Here is a 10,979-nt window from a genome sequence, read left to right as displayed (position 1 = left end):
CAGTCCATCCCTCTATTTTGCAACACATTTATTAAGCAAAAGCGTCCATAGTCCGACTCTTCAGCCTTCGTGTTTCTGTTTAGATCTCGGCTCTTCCCTGTCATCCATTCTCGCAACTAACACCCTCCCCCATCACTATTTCTTTTTCAGCACTTTACCGTGTGTCTTTCTCACTAGAACATGAGCTCCCCGAAGGAAGGGACCTTACCTGGCTCATTCAAGTTTGTATCCCCAGCAACTTAGCACAAAAATGCACTATAGAGTTATTGAACAACACAATGGCTGGTATGTATTGGGCACAGTGCTTGACGCTGGGGATAGAGAAGTGAATGACTACTCGTTCCCTGAAGTTCACAAGTCAGGGAGACACAGATCAAAAGACAGAGTCCAGCCCTGGCTGGCGTAGCTCAGTGGATTGAGCGCGAGCTGCCAACCAAAGTGTTGAAGGTTCGATTCCCAGTAAGGGTACATGCCTGGGTTGCAGGCCACAGCCCCCAGCAACCACACATTGATGTTTCTCTCTCTTTGTCTACCTCCCTCCCTTCCCTCTCTAAAAATAAATAAATAAAATCTTAAAAAAAGAGAGAGTCCAGGAGAGTCGTGCAGAGAGCTGGGCAGGGGCCTAGTGAGCTGGGAAGGCCAGCTTTTGTCACTGAAGCCTGCTGTGGTTAATAACCCTCAGTCTAATGTCGGTTTCTCTTTCTGCTTGTCACCACAGGGCTAGTCAGGATGACAGCTAGGGCTGCGTAGTTTTGAGGGCTCAGGAGGCAAGAGGAAGGTCACTGATTCCAGTTCTTAACCATCCAATCAGAGCCAGCCCTGAATCTTCCCCAGGGCGGCCCAGCCTGGTTTTACCTTGGGCAGCCTATGACTTCTGTCATAGCTCCATGTGGACCAGTTTACTTGTCATGTGTCAGAACAGAGGCCCAAATGGCAGTGGGAAAGGGAACCTGGACTCCTAACTCTCATCCGAGGTAGGAACCCCCTCAAGGCCTCTGTGTGTGCTTCTAAATTGGGGGATAGAATCCCAGCACCCCACCCCCGTTTACAATGTCCTCAGGCAGGGATAAACAATTAAATAAAAAGGAGCCCTGACCGGTGTGGCTCAGTTGGTTGGGCATTGGCCCACAAAGCAAAAAGGTCGCCAATTCGATCTGGGTCAGGGCACACACATCAGTGTTTCTCTACCGCTCTTTCTCCCTCCCTTCCCCTCTTTCTAAGAATAAATAATTTTGTTTTAAATCTAGCAAATAAAAAACAAATAAAAAGGAAGGAGTGAGTTCAGGGAAAGGGAGAGGTGGGTGCCGGGGCCTGGGCCTGGGCAGGAGGACGCACGCCAGAGTCACTAGATCGTCCGCTGTGACGGGGGGCACAGAGGGGAGTGAGTGTAATGAGAGGGTCTCGACAGTCCTGTGATGTAACCTAGAATAATAGCAGCCACTACTCCTGAGCTCCTCCTGTGTTCCAGGCCGGATCCCGAGTACTTTACAGGTGCCAACTTACTGGATCATTGCAACAGGCTTCGAAGGAGGCGCCAGGTCACGTCTGCCTCTCAGAGGAGGGAAGCGTCCCTGTCTTGCCCGAGCGCCCGTAACTAGCAGGTGGTAGAGCCGAGACGGTTAACCAGGCAGTCTGGCTCTGGCATCCACAGGCTTAACCACTATGTCATTTTGCCTCTTATAATTCCAGGGAACTGGGTTCTTAACCTGGGGATTCAAGAAGTGTAAGTTCCCTGTAATTCAGTGCAAAACAGCATGTGCCTCGTCCTGAGAGAGAATGTATGGATCTCATTACATGTTCGTGGATCAGGAGTCAGTCGCCTTGCTTTGTTTCAGGACCAGAAGACACCGGACCCCTTCACCCCTCATTTCGTGCAGATGCCTTACTCTGTCCTGCCTGGATGGGTGCCGTGGCCTCCTGCATGGTCTCCCTAATCCCAAGGCTCTCTTCCCTTCTGTCCATTCTTTCTAACACGCATCTGCTTCGCTACCCTATCTCAGCCTCGACCAGCCTCCCAGTCAACGACAGCCTCTCTCCACCTCACCCATTCCTCAAGCCCTAGTTCCCAGGCTGCCTCTTCTAAGAAGCTTTAACTGCCCTGGGCAGACTCGGGTTTCCTTCTCCTTGGTTTCCTGCAATTGAGGCATAACTTGGGTTTCTAATGTGCCCTGTACTGTCTTCAGGTTTCCTTCACACCTCCTTGCTGGGCTTTGAACCCCTTCAGGGCAGTGACTGTGGCTCTTCACTTTCGTGCATGAGCACTCGGCACTGGACCTGGAGCATGGAAGACACCCCACTCAGCAAGCATTTGTTGAATGACTTCATGTCATTTGTCAGGAGGGAGTGCAAATGAGTCTTGGCAACTAACTCCATGCTCCCTTCTGCGAACACCTGCAGTGGCTGGCTGAGGAGACTCAACTTCTTTAACAAAGTGGTTTTTTTTTAAGATTTTATTTATTTATTTTTAGAGAGGGAAGGGAGGGAGATACAGAGAGAGAGAGAAACATCAATGTGCGGTTGCTGGGGGTTATGGCCTGCAACCCATGCATGTACCCTGGCTGGGAATCGAACCTGGGACACTTTGGTTCCCAGCCCGCGCTCAATCCACTGAGCTACGCCAGCCAGGGCTGAGACTCAACTTCTTAAGTACAAAGGAGAGTGCACCTGGCGTGTGTGTGTGTGTGTGTGTGTGTGTGTAAACAGCGTTCTCCATTGGCTGTGGAGTTAGACAAATCTGGGTCCATGTTTGACCCCGCTGCTAACAGGTTGTGTGACCTTGGATAAGTTACTTTACCTCTCTGAACCTTAGTTGTCTCATCTATGAAAATGGAATAATACACCTTTCTCAAAGGACTGCTATGAGACGAAATGGATTAATGCATGGAAGTGGCCAACTCCGGGGCACGTGGGCAGGGGCTCAACAATGGGGCTTCCTGTCCCCGCCCCCCGCTTGAATTTGCAAACGTGTGCTGAGATTTGTTATGGGAGCCACATGGCTTGAGTTTGTATCTATTTCAGCATATCTGCAAATGCATTTTGCCCCGATTTGTATTTTTATCATACCAATTGTTGTGTGTGAGGAGTCGGTGCGCTGATGGATGTGTTTATGCATTTCCCTTGACATTCGCCTTGGTTTAGAAAGCGGCATACACTGCCGTGGCTGCACACACACTGAGAATCTTACGGGGTTTTGCTGGTGGGTGGATGGTGCATGTTGAGTGAGTGTGTGAAATGTGTGTGGAATGAAATGTGTGTTGTGTGCTGCATACCAGGGTGGGGGTCTGAGTGTACGTGGGTGGGGAAAGGCTTGTCTCTTTGTGTGGCTTTGTGTGTGTGCGAAGGCTGGGTAGAGCAGCACTGTGGGACGGAACTTTCTGCGTGGGTGAAAATATTTTCTGTCTTCACTGTCCAACAGAGCAGCCAGTAGTCACAAGTGGCTACTGAGCCCTGGAAATGTGTCCGGTGAGAGCGACTGAAGAACGGAGTGTTCATTGTATTTAATTTTAATTAACTCGAATGGAAATAGCCACACTCAATGACAGACAGAAACCTCACATTTGTTCTCTACAGACCAGTGGTGTACATCCCCCTCCCTCTTAATAGGGAAACACAGCTAAGATGTCCTGACCTCAGCAGATAAATGGACCCGCTGGAGCCCCGCCCACTCATGTGTGCGCGTGTGAGCGCACGTGTGAGATGTACAGAGGGGGCCATCCGCCTCCTTCCTCCCCAAGTCCCCAGGCGAACAGTGAATCAGCCTGACAATAAGGTGAGTCATTCATGAATCGCTTGGGCCGACCCAGCAGGCGGGAAGCAAGCGTCAGCCAGCCACCCAGCCCTCCCCTCCAACCCCCCAGTGGGATCGCTCAACCCCACGCACTGCAGATGTTGAAGAAACTGACGCGAGCGAATCAAGGCATCAAAGCTCCTCTCCTCAACCCCTCCCTCTGGTTTGCAATCCATTCATCCCCCAGTCCATTTCTCCCCTCCGGTGGCATGTGAGTCATCTCAAGAGCTACACCCCCAATCCAATCCCCCCCTCCCCGCCCCCCGCCCCCCCCAAGCATCCCGGAGTTGGTCTTCCCCCAAGGCTGGGATGTGGGGGCAGGGAGGCTCGACCCCTGGTGGAGTGCCACCGGCTGCCTTTGGAAGAGGCTGGATCTCCAGAGCTGGCATCCAGCTTGCTTGGAGGAGCATCAAGACAAACACAGCGCCCTGGCCGCCGGGGCTCAGTGGATTGAGAGCGGGCCTGCAGACCAAATGGTTGCTGGTTCATTCCCAGTCAGCGCACAAGCCAGGGATCGCGGGCAGGTCCCCAGCTGGGGGCGTGTGAGAGGCAACCAATCAATGTTTCTCTCACACATCGATGTTTCTCTCCCTCCCTCTCTCCCTCCGCCCTCTCTCAAAGTAAAAAAAAAAAAAAAAAAAGACAAACATGGGGCAGCAGGGAAGGAGTTGACGAAACTGCTGCCTGGAGCCCCTGTGGCTGGTGGCGAGGAGCGGGTTTGGAGGGGCTCAAATATCCCCGTGTTTCCCACGGAGGTCCCACGCAGCGTCTCCCTGTATCGGACAGTCTTCAGAGCCCGGTAGCTCCTCCCCTCTGCCCTCCTTTCCCCGGACCCCTGCTCCCTATCCGTCAGCCTTCTTCTCTTGGGCTGAAGTTTAGGGGCGGATTCTGACTTGGACCACTGGGCCCCATGGCGATGTCCCTTAAAAACGCGTGGACCCCCCTAAGGATTTATCCTCGGAAAATAATTATTGATGTGGGCAAAGATTTAGCTACAATAATGTGCATTGCAGCATTATTTACAATGGTGAAAAATTGGCCTTGGCTACTGTGGCTCAGTGGATTGAGTACCCGCCTGCGAACCAAGGGGTTGCTGGTTTGATTCCCAGTCAGGGCATGTGCCTGGGTTGAGAGAGAGGAAGGGAAACAGAAAGAAAGGGAGAGAAACATCAATGTGTGGTTGCCTCTTGCACACCCCCTCCCTGGGGATCTGGCCCACAGCCCAGGCCTGTGCCCTGACTGGGCATCAAACTGGTGACCCTTTGGTTTGCAGGCTGGTGCTCAACCCACTGAGCCACAGCAGCCAGGGCTAATACAGTTTTTCTTGAAAAAAATATGAGTATGGGAAAAAAATTAGAAAAGTATTTACCTAATTATTAATAATTGTTCTGATTGGATTATAGATTTAGAAGTGATTTTATTTTTTTCTTTGTAGTTCTCAGATTTCCCCCCCACCCTCACTTCTAGAATTTCTACACTAAGAATTTGTGACTTTTTTACAGTGGGAAAAAATAGTTTATCAAATGTTTTAAAAAGCCATTTGTAGAGATGATAATGAGAATTAACTGTAAATAGGCATTATATTGTCATGACAAAATGTTTTAAAACTGGATTGTGTGATGGTTGTATGACTTGGTGAATTTAATAAAGAATGTTGAATTGTACACTCAAAATGGGTAAAGTTTATGTTATGTAAATTCTACCTAAAGTTGTATAAAAACTCTTAGCAAAAGCCATTTGCTGGGCGGGCTGCCTGCCATTGAGTCCGTCTTCCAGCCTGACCTCAAGGTCTGGGGATAGGGATGGCAGACAAGATACAGATACACACTTAAATTTGATTTGCAGGTAAGGGGTAATTTTTAATATGAGTATAAAATAAATAATAGAAGCTTAAAAAGTCACGAACTCTGGAAATTTCCCCATGGAGGTGCCACAGATCCTGATGCCTAAGAGTGATGGGATGTGCTTTCTAGACACAGGAACGGAGGACTTCCTGTCTGGGGGTCCTTGGCCCTCAGAGAGTTCCCAGAACAAAGACATGGTGACATGGTTGCCTCTGTCTGTTTGGGGGAGACTCCTCACACTTGGGGAGACCTCCCCTGGCGCCCAGGGAGCCAGCCTGGGTTCTGCCCTGGCCCAGCCACTTACTCACTGGTTAACCTTCCTGGACCTCCGCCTCCTTATAAATTGGAGCACGTGATATGTTCTTAGTAGAACTGTGCGAACGACAGTATGGGTGGTGTGGCCTTTCAGAAAGAAGGTGCCTAATGAATGTCTCTGAAGAAAGGCGAGCAAAATGTCAGTCGAGGGCTGCTGCGGGAAGAAAAGCAGTCGGGCCGATTTTCGAGAAGCTCTAGTCCAGGCCCCTCCCTGAAATCACCCTGCACCATGTTCTCTGTGATCTCGTGATTTCAGGGAGAGGGCGGCCTTCCAGAACCACACAGTACAGCCCTCCAGTGAGGGAGGGGAAGTGGGGACACTGAGGCTCAGAGAGGGGAAGTGACTTGCCTGAGCGTCTGTGGGTCGAGTTGGCCTGAGTCTCCCAGGCTCCCTCCTTCCCCGCCACTCCACCCTGCTTCCTGGGGCTCTGCCGGGTCTATAGGGGTACGATCTCCCAGAGGGCAGGTGCGTTGTTTGCACCCCCTGTCCCCCTGCATGCATGTTCTGCTCAGAAAAGCCACCCTGAAGGAACCTGCGGACAAGTGGGACGGGACGGGCCATAGCTGTGCTGGCTCGCACTGCCGTGTTCCCGTGGCCTGGGCTCCCCGGCAGGCAGGCGGGCAGGAGTCCCCTCCGGCCCAGGAAGTCCTGGGCCTCAGTGCCAGGTCCCGGCAGGGAGGCGGGGGAAGAGAAGAGGCTCCCTCTTCTGTTATCCCCTCTGGACCCCCGCTCTTCTTGCTGCCAGAGGGGTGAGAGGGCTGCAGGGGGCCCACTCCATGTCCTGGGTGGGGAGCTGAGCTGAGAAGCTTTGTCCTGGGGTCCCACCTCTGTCCCTGGCCCTCTGGCCACCTGCTGTCCTTCAGGAGGTAGCTGGCTGCTATGAGGGGCTCTTGGTTGATGTGGGACTATAGGCCAGGGGACAGGCAGCTTTCTTCTCTCTCTCTCTCTGTCCCTTTTTAGGCACCAAGAAAAATGGTGGCAGCTGCACCCAGAAAAGGTTTTCTTTCAGGATTTTCTTTCTAAGAGAGAGGGGAAGAGAAGCAAACCGGGAGAGACACATTGGTGTGAAATCGGTTGCCTCTCCCATGCGCCTCAACTGGGCACTGAACCTGCAGCCCAGGCGCATGCCCTGACTGGGACTGAACCTCCGCCCTTTCGATTTACTGGACGATGTTCCAACCAAGTGAGCCACACTGGCCAGGGACAGAACCGTCTCCATTTTTAAAGAAATTCACAGGCGGTTCTAGAAGCTATGACGCTGGTTTTCCCCAAAGGTTGGCCGTTGCTGAGGGCAGAGACAGTAGCCTGCTCCCAGTCTCTGACCCAGAACGCAGGAGCTCGGGGGCCTGGGAAGGCACGGAAGGGCCCGGGGGCAGGGGAGGCTGTCAAGTGAGGGTTGGCTGAGGCCCCCCTCTCCAGGCAGGCCCTCCGGTTTTTGTTATTGATTGATTATTGATTGATGTATTGAGCGACAACTCTTGAATTGTTAGTTGTCAGAGCTAGGAAAATCTCCAGAAGCCGTCCATCCAATCTCACCACTTTACAGGTGAGGAAGATGAAGGGCGCTCCGAGGGCCGGAGGCTTGCCTAGGAGGCTGCCCGTTGTCTTCTCCCAAACGTCTCGGTCAGTCCGCGGTGACCCTGCTGGACGGTGGCCCGGGACCAGTTTGCTTCTGCCCTAGGCACAGAGGACAAGGGGGCAAGGAGGAAGGGCGGAGAGAGAGGGGAGGAGGGACAGTTTTGCCACCCCTCCTTCCCATCTTTGCCTGTGGGACCCTCCGGAACCGTCTCCAGCCGGAAGGAAGGAAATCCCAGCCAACCCTCTCATTCTACAGGTGCACAACGGGCCCAGAGAAAGGAGAGCACTTGTCCAAGGTCACACAGGGATGCCTGGGCCAGATTCGGGCATCCTGAGTTATACGCTCTGCATAACTCAGTTCTCCAAGACAGGCCTTTGCTTTGGGCCTTGGGCACATGAGCTGTTTTCCCTGAAATAAACTCTTCTCCGGCTCCTGAGCACGTTATGAGAAGCCCAAGGGCAGGACCAGACCTTAACGCATCTTGAGGAAATCAAGACCCAGCTTAGACTTTGAATCCTAGTATTATGCTGGATGTGGTCACCTCTGCCCTCACACTGATTGGGAATTCATGGGTGTCAGAACGGAAAGGGACCTCAGAGACTGGAAGTCCTAGTCCTGTTTCCCAGATAAAGATGCCAAGTTCCAGAGAGGAAATGACTCATCAAACGAGACACAGGGATGTAGCTGATCCTAAGACCCAGCTTTTCTCACCTCCTGCCCTGTTTTCTTCATTCATTCATTCATTCATTCATTCATTGCAGCCCCCACAGTACCTAGCGTTGTACTGGCCTCATAACTTTTCTCTCTTTCTTTTTTGTAGCAGCATTAACGAGCATTTATTGCTGTGCCTGGTTTTGTGCTAAGTGCTGTGGGGGTTTCTGTGCTTTGTCATACAGCTCTCACCACAGACTTATAAGGGAAGTACTATCATCCCTATTCTCCAGGTATGCAAAATGAGATGCCCGAGATTATGCAATTTAACAAAACCACACAGGTAAGAAGTGGCACCAGCAGACTTCCACGTACAGTACGACGCTTCACCCACCCTAAACTGAGACTCTGAGAGCCCAGAGTTCTCCCTGCAAGCGCCACCATCCCTACGGCCCACCAACCCTGCACCCAAGCTGATGCAGACGTCAGGACACCTCCAGCCCGAGACCTCTGACCCCTCCTCGGGGCTTGGAGCTCACAGGTGCCTCCTCAACAGTGGCGTCGCTACACCAAGCCGCAGGCCCCAGCTGGCTCCATAACTTCTGGGTTTGCCCAATACATTCTTGCCGCATGGAACAGGAACAAGGTGCCTTATGTACAAGTTGCCCTTGGTAACTGTGAAAGCTTTCAAGAATGTTTATTTCCTTTCATAGCTATCTAGTGAACGCTTATTACTTGGGTTTATCAGCTCAGTCCTTCCTTGTTCTGCATTATTTTCTGCCCGAGGCTGTATTTAGGCAGAACTGGACCGTTTCCATCCCAGGCACTCTTGGGAGGCCGGCAGGGCCACTTAAGTATTGGCCCCCCAGAGACCAGAAATGTGGGCCGCACCACTCTGGCCAGAGCATCCCAGAGCTTCTGGAATCCTGCCCGTGGATCTGAGGGTTTCCACCCCAGGGGAAACTTGGGGTGAGAGTCTGAAGGTGAGGGAGGACTCGTTGGAAGTGGGCACCCTGTCTGTTCCCCAGGGTGATGCTCACTTTTGAGGGCAAAGCCCCGGGGTCAGTGAGAGCAGGTGTGGAGGAGACGGAAGTTAACTGTCAGTACAGCCGTGTCCACGAAGCACAGAGGAATGTGGCTCTCCCTCCTGCTCCGAGTACCGGCCAGGACACTTCTCATGGTTCCACGCAGGAGTAGCAGCTCCCAAAGCCCCGAGCAGCATTGCTCACCACTCCTCGTGGTCCTCGCCAGCCTTGATGCCTCCTTCTCATTGTCCAACAGCGCTGCCAACCTGCCAGGTTCAATGCCTGGCTCTCCTCCACCATTGATTTTCTTTGACCAAGAAGCCAAATTCACCGCTGGGTCCCAGGGGCAGAAGTTCTACACGGGGAAACTGAGGCAGCGGTTAACCAGACAGTCCCATGACCCCTGTTTCCGTGGTGAATGGTTCTACTAAGGGCTTACCCTGTGGACTCATAACAAAAGACGTTTTATTCTCTGCGAGGAACTTTCAAGTTCCTGAAAGCCAGATTCATTTCTATATTCCCAGCGCCTACTACAGATACTCAGGAAAGATGCAGAATAAATGCGGAATTATCTAACCCCAATGTACCTGAGAAGGGGATATCTGAGGGCTTGTCAGGGCCTCATATGGAGAATTCTATTAAATTCTAAGACATTTGACCGCTGGGGCCCAAGGTGATAATCTCAGGGACCTCCAGAGAAGCGGGCTAGAGTGCTGGGCTTGGGAGCCTATCTCCGCCAGGCCCCGTTCCTTGCGTTTGGGGTACAGGGAGACCGGGGTTTGAATCCCGTTTTTGCTTACATGAACTTCAGTGACTTTGGGCAAGTTATTCAGTCCCTTCATCTAGGGGATGGAACGCGCCTCGCGGAGGTGTTCCGTGAGACGGTTTTTGACATATTGTCATACCAGATGGAGAGATTCTTCACTCACGTTCTGAGATCTGGAGAGAAGAAATTCCAGCCTTCAGCGTCCGCAAGCCTTCACCGAGTACCTGCTCTGTGTGAAGTGATGTGCTGGGAGCTGGAAAGGCAACAAGAAATGTGATCTTATCTCTTTTCTCAGGTGGCTCGTACTCTGCTTGAGGAGGCAAAACATAAGCACTGAGACAGCAAAATCCCAACCCAACCCAACCAACAATGAGAGCCAACATAGGTTCTATAAAAGTAGCTGCAATGGGTGATACCTCGCTACAGGACAGAGGCAGGGGCACCCTTGTCTTGGGGTGACACGGGATAGCTTTGTGGGGGCAGGCTTTCTGCTCAGAATTCATTGTCCAGCCAAAAAGTGCTTGTTCTGGCTTAGTATTTTAACACTCATTCGTTTCATTTAATAAGTATTCATTGTTTTTTTCCCCCAGGTACTGTGTTGGGTGGAAATGTGTGGGTTCTGCATTCAAGAAGCTTACAGGGCCCTGGCTGGTGTGGCTTAGTGGATTGAGCACTAGACTGTGAACCAAAGGGTCATTGGTTAAATTCCCAGTCAGAGCACATGCCTGGGTTGTGGGCCTGGTTCCCAGTGGGGGGTGCTGGAGAGGCAATCACACATTGATAGTTCCCTCTCTTTCTCCCTTCCCTTTCCCTCTCTAAAAAAAAAAAAATAAATAAATAAAATATTTTTTTCTTTAGTGTTAACAGAGATAAACACTGAACCATAAATAGTAAATGCAAATTTGCATATTTACAAATTGTTATCAGGATCAATAAAAGCATATATAAAGTAATCTCTGAAGGTAAGGTTCAGGAATTAACATTTTGAACAAACTCCTGAGGTCATTTGTA

Source organism: Phyllostomus hastatus, unplaced genomic scaffold (assembly GCF_019186645.2).
Source record: "Phyllostomus hastatus isolate PE091 unplaced genomic scaffold, TTU_PhHast_1.1 phas_contig_210, whole genome shotgun sequence".
Classification (NCBI taxonomy): domain Eukaryota; kingdom Metazoa; phylum Chordata; class Mammalia; order Chiroptera; family Phyllostomidae; genus Phyllostomus; species Phyllostomus hastatus.
Note: the sequence above shows the minus strand (reverse complement) of the source record.